The sequence below is a fragment of the Enhydra lutris genome, unplaced genomic scaffold, assembly GCF_002288905.1.
Source record: "Enhydra lutris kenyoni isolate GAN:26980312 unplaced genomic scaffold, ASM228890v2 scaffoldscaffold27, whole genome shotgun sequence".
Lineage (NCBI taxonomy): Eukaryota > Metazoa > Chordata > Mammalia > Carnivora > Mustelidae > Enhydra > Enhydra lutris.
The window spans coordinates 24,612,525-24,621,833 of NW_019154111.1; the positions used below are offsets into that span (position 1 = coordinate 24,612,525).

At 38.4% G+C, this 9,309-nt stretch overlaps 1 pseudogene; it reads right to left on the minus strand.

Annotated features, from left to right (window-relative positions):
* Nucleotides 1-8,893, minus strand: part of LOC111151987 — a 12,763-nt pseudogene extending 3,870 nt beyond the window's left edge.
* Nucleotides 8,894-9,309: the final 416 nt, after the last annotated feature.

The following is a 9,309-nucleotide window of genomic DNA, read 5'->3' on the forward strand; positions in this document are numbered from 1 at the left end:
TAACTATCACTGTCATAGGTAATAACATTATGACTTTCTAATTAAAATCATTTTGCTCTGCAAAAATAATATTATATGCCTGTAATCACCTGGAACGAACCTTTGCCCTTCTATCATTTCAAAAAGAAGGTCACTTAAATGAGAAACTGTGATATGAATTTGGAAAGGATTGCAATGCACAGTGGATTAATTCACTAGCTTTTTCATCTCTGGAGGCCCGCATTAAAAATATGACTTAGGACACTTGTAAAATGAATGACAGTAATGATGAAACCCTGAGTGTGCATTAGTACACATACATATCTTAAAACTGAAAATGCAAGTAATTAGAGATCTGGCCCCAAAATAGCAAAGGTCTGTATGTTAAATTAAGTTGTATTTATATCTAAGCATCCCAATATTTTCAGGAAGTATGAACCCCTACACATTATTTTTTTTATTTGAGCTAAATTTGAAATGGTTAAATTAGCATGTAAATCTAGATCCTTAAATAAAAGCAATCTTTGGTTTCTCATTTTAATTGTTCATAATTGTACAGGAAATAGTAGTATTTAGCTTAGGCCTAGCTTAGCTAAGTATAAAGTAATTTGCCAATGCATTCAATTTAATAAAAGAGTCAATCAAGAAAATTCTTCTCCAATTCTCTAATTTTCCAAACATCAGGTAGTTTTATAATTGGAAAATAAAAACCATATTTCATTTTGCCAGGTTAAGCATAGCCTTTGGGGAAAGTGGGATGAGCAGAATTTAGCAAAACAAACAAGTAAAACCGCAGAAATATTTAACCATACGGTTATTGGGTAGGAGCTAGCTACCTTTAGGCCATCATTTGTAAATTCTTGGACAAGTATCTCTACATTTCTGTAACTCTGGTCTTAGAAAACTAAACATAAACTCCTGATATAATGACATGTACCACTTGCATACTCAATTGCTATTATTTGAATTTAATTTCCTACATAGAAATATACTTAACTCCTGAATGATAACAGCTAATGTAATGATGCTGTCTTCTGAAGGAATTATGTTAGCTTTTTTTTCCCCCCTGAGGCATGGATCAGGGCTTATTCATCCAACAAATATTTATTCAGTGAATAGCATGTGCTAGGCACTGTCCTCAGTACACAAGATATATTAGAAAACAAAACAAGGACTACCATCCTCATGCGGCTAATATTCCAACGAGCTGAGACAAACAGTAGACAATAACATACTGTGTAAATTATATCATATTTTAGAAGAAAGGAGAAAGTAGAGCAAGGAAAAGGCAGTTGTGGATGTGAGAGTGTGAAGTGTGAGGGCGGGGGGAAGGAATAATTGTTGTCTTAAAATAAAAAAGTAAAAAGTGAGGAAGACAGTCAACTGGGAATCTAGAGTAAAAATATTCCAGGAGGGTTTGAGCAGAGGAGCAACATGATCAGTAAGATTATTTTGTTGAGAAGAGATTGTGGGTACAAGAGCCAACAGATCAGGAAAAGATGCTTTCACTGATCACCAGGGAAGTACAAATTAAGGCCACCATGAGATATCACCTCACACCTATCAGAATGGTTAAAATCAACAACACAAGAAACAAGAGTTGGTGGTGAGGATATGGAGAAAGGGAAACCCTCCTGCATTGTTAGTGGGAGTGCAAACAGGTATTGCCACTCTGGAAGACAGTATGGAGTTTCCTGAAAAAGTTAAAAATAGAACTACCTTATGATCCAGCAATTGCACTACTAGGAATTTACCCAAAGAATACAAAAATACTAATTCAAAGGGATACACACACCCCAGTGTTTATAGCAACCTTATCTACAATAGCCAGATTATGAAAACAGCCCAGTGTCCACTGACTGATGAATGGATAAAGAAGTAGGGTGTATACACACACACACACACACATACACACACACACATATATGTATATATAGTGGACTATTACTCAGCCATGAAGAAGAATGAAATCTTGCCTTTAGCAACAATGTGGATGGAACTAGAGAGTATAATACTAAGCAAAATAAGTCAAAGAAAGACAAATACCAAATGATATATGTGGAATTTAAGAAATAAAGCAAATGAGCAAAGAGAAAAAAAAGAGAGAGAGTTAAACCAAGAAAAAACTCCTAACTATGGAGAACATAAACTGACGGTTACCAGAGAGGAACTGGGTGGGGGAATGGGTGAAATAGGTGATGGGCATAAGGTGTGCCCTTGTAATGAGCACCAGGTATAATATGGAGGTGTTGAAACACTGTAATATGCACTGGAATGAATATTCCACTGGGTGTTAGCTAACTGGAATTTAAATAAAAACTTGAAAAAGGGTAGTAACCAAGATAAAATTAACATCCCCTTCAGCTTGACTAACCGTTAGATAGGTTTCTACCTGGCCATAGGCCCCTTACCTTTCTTACAGCATTTACCTTAGAAAACTTGCAGTTGCAAATTCTTTCTCTGCCCCTTTGGGATATACATCTTTATCCAACCCTTTGCCACTTTTACAGTGGAGGACTGTCTTTCTCAAGGCTCTGGGAGCCATCTTTTTGAAATATAATCAGCAAGAAAGATTGTGTCCCTATCTCCCACTGTTTGTGGGAGAGTAGGAGCCTAACTTCGAAAAGTACCAATTAGCAAGCCTAATCACATTGACAACCTCCCTTCTAGTGCTCTTTGCTGCTTTCTACTGTTTCACTCCAGTGGTTAGAAATTCTCCTTTTGTTTCAGTGGAAAAGAAGTTGAGTTCAATCTCTCTTCCCTATTGCAGTAGTCTTTTTTTTTTTTTTTTTTAAGATTTTATTTATTTATTTGACAGAGAGAGACACAGCAAGAGAGGGAACACAAACAGGGGGATTAGAAGAGGGAGAAGCAGGCTTCCCGCTGAACAGAGAGCCCAATGCAGGGCTTGATCCCAGGACCCTGGGATCATGACCAGAGCTGAAGGCAGAGGCTTTAACCCACTGAGCCACCCAGGCACCCCCCCTATTGCAGTAGTCTTGAATAAAGTTTTATTTGTCACTGATAATTCACAGACCTGTACCCCTGACACAAATAATCCATTATATGTTAATTTTTTTTAAAGTTTTACTTGTCATTTTAAATAATTTTCTAATGCAATTCTTCTTTTATAATTCAAGAAGAAAGCTCTACAGAGAAAGTAGAACTCTTTTGGAAGCCTGGAACAAGTAATGACCTACACTAAGTGAAGTAGAAATGCCAGAGTTCTATGGGAGATGGTAGAGGAAAGAGTCAAAAGGCTTATGAAAAGGGGCATGTCAGAAGTAAATCTGAAAAACCCACCAGCCAACTATATTCCAAGGAAGAACTTAAAGAACAACCTATTGCTAAAGCAATAAAGAATATGCTTATGGCAGGAATAATAGAATTATTGAGAGTCTTGGTGGATGGTCTCTAGAGCCCAGGGATGATAGCGGAGATTATGTTACAGAACTGGGCTTCCTGACAACAGTGGAGATGATATTTAACCACCAAAGGAAGCTGGGGACAATCATTGTAATGTGTAGCAAGGTTGGAGTAGCATCCAGAACAGTGTGACTTGTAAAATGAGCACAGTGTTCCTAGGGGTGAGGTTGATGAACAGCTAACAATCATAATACTCAGTTTATATAACTAAAGGAAATCAAGGAAATGTTGCCTTAATAAAAAGGTACAATCTCTTGCGAATTTCCAAACTTGATCCAGATCTCAAATCTGTAATCCAGTGACCAAAGAAGCTGGATCTCTTGAGGAAGACATCGGTGACCCTGTGGTGGATGTGTATAGAAATGATTCACTTCTTCCACAAGATATCTAACACTATTATTTAGGTCATTGTACACTGGGGAAATGAGAAGATGAGATATTTTGAGAACTGTTGGACCTAGAGTCTGAAAATACCTTGATTTCCAAGGATCTGGACCATTGTAAGCATCCCCTCTGGAATGAGCAAATGTATAGGTCAGATAAAAATAGAGCCCTGGTGTATGTCTGACCCATAGTGGGTCTAATTGGTATCTGAACCCATTCTATGTTTATTTCCTAATTATCCAAATGTATAACTCCAAATGTGTAACTGGGTAGTCGTCAGAACTCTAACATTGGGTCCTTGGCTTATATATGGGGTGGGAGCTGTTATAGTGGAAAGGCCAGGTGGAAGCTTTTATACCCCCTCCCCACACCAAAATAGTATGTGAAAATCATTTTGCATTCTTGGGGGACTGGCAAAGATTTGTGCTACCTATCAAGACCTAGAGGGGTGGTGGTCTAACTCCTCCAATAATCAGATGGTGGCAGATAGTGAAGATGGCTGTAAATTTTGTTGCACCTGCTGTGCTGCATGTGGTATTTTGTAGCACAAGTGCAGCCGCTATGCTGCAGTATGTGGTATGTTTTTCTAGAATAGATTAATGCAGCTTCAGATATATGGTCTGCAGTCACTAATATGGTTAATATGTTCTTTTCCATCACCTTCAGGAAAGAGAACCAGAAACAGTTTGCATTTATGTGAGATGGACAGTAGTGTCTTCATTGGTCATTTTGGGCTGTTCTAACAAAATACGATAGACTAGGTAGCTTAAACAGTGGAAATTTATTTTCTCACAGTTGTAGAGGCTGGAAGTCCAAGGTCAGGGTGCCAGCAGGGTTAATTTCTAGTGACACCTTTCTTGCTAGCTTGCAGGGAGCTACCTTCTTACTGTGTTCTCATGGTTTTCCCTCTGTGTGTGTCTTCCTCTTCTTGTGTCTCTTCTCTTCTTATATGGACATCAGAACTATTCGATTGTAGCCCCACCCTTATGACCTCATTTAACTTTAATAACTTCTTTAAAGGGCCTATCAACAAATATAGTCACTTTGGGGGTTAGGACTTCAGTATGTGGCTTTTGGGAGCACACAATTCAGCCTGTAACAGGATACATTTATAGTATTTCCCCCAAGGCTTTGTTAACGCTTTCATCCTTTGCTGTAAATTATCCTAAACGGTTCTGAACTATCTCTACATTCTCCAGAGCTTAACACTGGTTCTCTATATTGAGGGCGTCATATTAGACCTAATGATCAGGAAATGGTGAGGCCCATGGTAAGACACATGTGCTCCAAAGGGTAGAAGACAAACCCTGTAAAGGGATCCAGCACATCAATGAGATCTTTAGGGTCCATGGTGTGGGGCTTGGCAGGACATCTCCTCTGATAAAAGACACACTATTAAACATTTTGCAATTTTCATTGCTAAGAAGGAAGCACAATGCTTGATAGGCTTCTCTAGGTTAAAATTTCATACTCAGGTATATTGTTCCAACCAGTATACAGAGGGTTGCCTTCTTTGAGTGGAGTCCAGAGGAGGAAAGTATTGACAGTATATCCAGGCTGTGGTGCAAGCATCCCTGCTTCTTGGACCATATGACTTTTGTGTTATTGGAAGTATCTGTGGTGGGAGAAATTTCCATGTGGACTTTATGGGAAGTTCCAACAGGAGTATTACAATGTGTAGACTGGAAGGTCTGGAGCAACAATATACCATCTGTATCAAAAAGCGATAAACCATATGAAATCATCTCCTGGAATGCTAGTGGGTTCTAGTAGAGCAGGAGCATTTAACCATAGGGTTTCAAGTGATCATGCAGCCTGAATTGCCCAGCATCAGTTGGGGTTCTCTCAGACCCACACAGTCATCAGGGCCAGTAGCCTAAGTCTTAAGAGGGATCTTAGGACTTAGTAGCAATCCATTATAAATTGGAAGGGATACAATTAGAGGTGTGCACAAACACCTCTAATTGTGGACAAAGGCTACAAGTAAGCTGAATGAGCCCAGACACCCGTATCATCATCGTCTTTATACAAGTGCTTCTTTTTCAGTTCAAATCTATGACAGCATTGGGGAAGGGTTTTCTTATTACTAGCTGATAGAGGAGAAAAGGCTAAGCTTGGTTCATAAATGTGTGTGCAAACTAAAAAGGGATTGCTGTTCAATTTCAGCCCTCCTCACAGGTGGACTGAAAGATGATGCTGATCAAAAATCATCACTGAGCAGAGCTTTGGTTAGAGAATTGGGTAACCCAGTTTTGTCATGTTAAACGAGGAGTAACATGAGATAAAAAATATTTGTGGTCATATGAGCAGAGGCAAATGACTTGGCTGGTTGGTCAGTACCCTAGAAGGAGAAAAAATTGGAAAATTATGTAACGTGGAGGACTAGGAAAGAAACTTGTAGATGGAGCTATGGGAATGTATACAAAGTGTAAAGATTTTCATATTATACGTTAATGCCTTCCAGTAAGTATCTATACATAAGAGGACTAAACAATGAAGTAGATGAAGTTACTTGCCAGTTGATGTTAGCCAGCCATCATCATCATTGATATTCCTCAGTGCAGGCTCAGGCCTGGAGTAACCATGGAGGAAGAACTTGGGTCAACAGCATAGCATCACAGTCACAAAGGCTGATCTAGTTCCATGTGCTTATGAATGTCCAATCCATTGAAAGGAATAATTTCTAGTACTGAGACCTTGGTATGGTACCTTTCCTCAGGAAATCAACACCTTTGTGGCAAGTGATTAACTTGGAACATCTCTATACCCGGAAAAGGGCAAAGTTTATTTAGATTGGAATTGACATATGTTCTGGATATAGGTTTATCTTTTCTATAGTGTCAGTTCCCATTATATAAGGCCTCACAGGGTATTTGAGGCACTAACATGTGATTTTGCATAATATCTCCTTGGACTAAGGGATACACTTAACATTAAAGAATGTCAACAGTGAGCCTATAACCATGTGATCCAATCCTCCTTTATATATAGCCAACCTGATAGAATGGTGGTACTATCTTTGTAGAGGCAGTTAGGTATTGCCTTATATATGATACCTACAAAGATAGGGCTCCAACCTACAGAATGTGGTATATCTTCTAAGTCAACAACCATTATATGATATCTCCAGTACATGGGTATAAGACTTCTCTTACACAACAGTGGCAGAGAACAAACACACATGGCACCCAGTTGATACACTAGGAGACCCTTCTTACACTCTCCTGTCTAATTTTTATGGCAAATGCACAAGTGCAGCAGCCACAGTCTAAGAAGGGCATTATGACCAGAATCTCAGAGTCTCTTAGGATGAAAATCTGGCTAACTTCACCATGCATACCACCTAAACCAGTAACAGTACTGGATGAGAATGAGGAGTACCTAGAATATGCAGTAGGGAAGAAAGAAGAAAGAATTGTTGTAGCCTTGGGACTGTTTTCAGTCATGGGCCCTATCCTTCATCCCGCTAGCAGTTGTCTTAAGTTTACCCAGCAAAGAAAGCAACCAGAATCTTAGAGATAGGGTTTCCAAATGAGGTGAACTCACTACACATAGCATATGGCTCTGAGTAGTAAAAGGGGTGGTACAAGGGTAGCCTTTAGTTTGGTGAATTCTCTGATGTGTCTGCCAGATCCCTCTTAGGACTTAGGCACTAATTCCTTAAGCTGTGGGGAATATTGACTGTGGGTACCTCCAGGTAGTAATACTGTTGGCTGATGGAAGCTGTCTTACATAAGATTTCACCTGAAGGAAAACCTGTATCCAAAGTCCAAACCATTCCATGTGGGCCGCAAGGCTTTAGCCCATTTTCAGGTCCACTTAGCATTGCCACCAACTCTAGAGCTTCCTGTCATCTTGATTTTGCTTTTTTCCTGAATCACAGTTCAACTTCTCCTTCTCCCCAATCATCATTACACCTTTATAGGTTTCATTTCTGAATCACCTTATAGTAAATTTTCTGCACATATTCTTCTCAAAGGCTGTTTCCTTGTGAGCCCAACCAAAGACACCATCAATAATTGCGTTCACAAACAACAAATCATTTAGCTTGGCTTGATTTTGGACTTAATATGAATAGATCCTTACAGTTGGCATTGCTTTGTGCCTTGCTTCTTTAATGTTATGTACATTAAAAATTTCCAATCTGTTAATCCAGGTTCATCAATTTTGATACCAATGATAGTTTATTCATTTTCACTGCTGTATAGTATCCAAGACGTGCATAACTATAATTTATTCTTTCAGCTATTGATAGACATTTGATTGTTTCCATTTTTATTTTAATATTGTAAATAATGATACTAAAAACACATTCTTATAACTTCTTCTTGGTGTACATAAAAGTCTCCATAGAATATTTAACTCTCATTTTGCTTGAAGAGCAGCAATAGTCTTGGATTTGAATTGATAAACAGACTATGAAACCCAGTAGGTTTCACCCTGAGGCAAATGTATGTAGCTTTTAGAAAGGATAAGAGTAGTCAGTAAAATATATATAACAACAGCATAGCAGGGGTCACTTGACTTCTAGAAGTTGCTTTCCATGCCACTGACACTTTGTATGAAGGGAACACGTAGTCAGAGAAGATGAGGCTGAATGTTTGTGGATCATCTGATGTAATGTTTGTCATCAGATTTAGAGTCCCATCAGCTTTCATACCTTGATAGTCATGTAACCCCCTAAGGCATAATGTTACTAGCTTCCATCCTTTTGTGCAGCTGCATGTCAGTCATCCAATGAACAATCTCGATGATCACATGCTTGGCTCAGTACATAGCAGCCTCACTGGGACTATCATTTACCTTAGACTTTGTACACTTTTATATATTCCTTGTATTAGTTTTGCAAGTGATTTGAGTAAGGGTCAGAATCTCCCCATCCCTGATACTGAAGGAAAGATTACGGTCCAGCTGCTCATACTGTCCTTCCAAGTGCATGCATAAGAGTAAAATTACCAGGTCATGCGTTATGTGCATGTTTGTTTTTACAGGTGCTACCAAACTTTCCCGAAGTGAATGTACCAATTTGCATTTTTACCAGCGGTGGCTGAGACTTTTTTTGCTTTACATCTTTGTCACCTCCGGAATCATCAAAATTCTTCATGTTTCCAGTTGAATCATTATAGAATAGTGTCTCATTATACTTTGGATTTTCATTTATTATTTATCAATAATGAAGTTGGGCATCTTTTCATATGTCGATTTACCACTCTTTTTTCTCAATGTGAAATGCCTATTCATATTTTCCCATTTTTCTACATAATTATTTGTTTCTTATTAATTTTAGTTTTTTATATCATATGAACACTAATCCTTTGTTAGTATGTAATGAAGATATAGGAAATTAGTTTATCTATCCCAAAGGTACAAAGATAGTCTCATGTGGATGGCTCATTTGTAGCTGATTTTTGTATGTTGATGTGTGCATGTGAGGTGGTGGTACTATGTACAACACACATATAGATATACACATAGTTATCACTGTAGAATTTTGTGAGTAGACATCCTTTTGCCACCAAT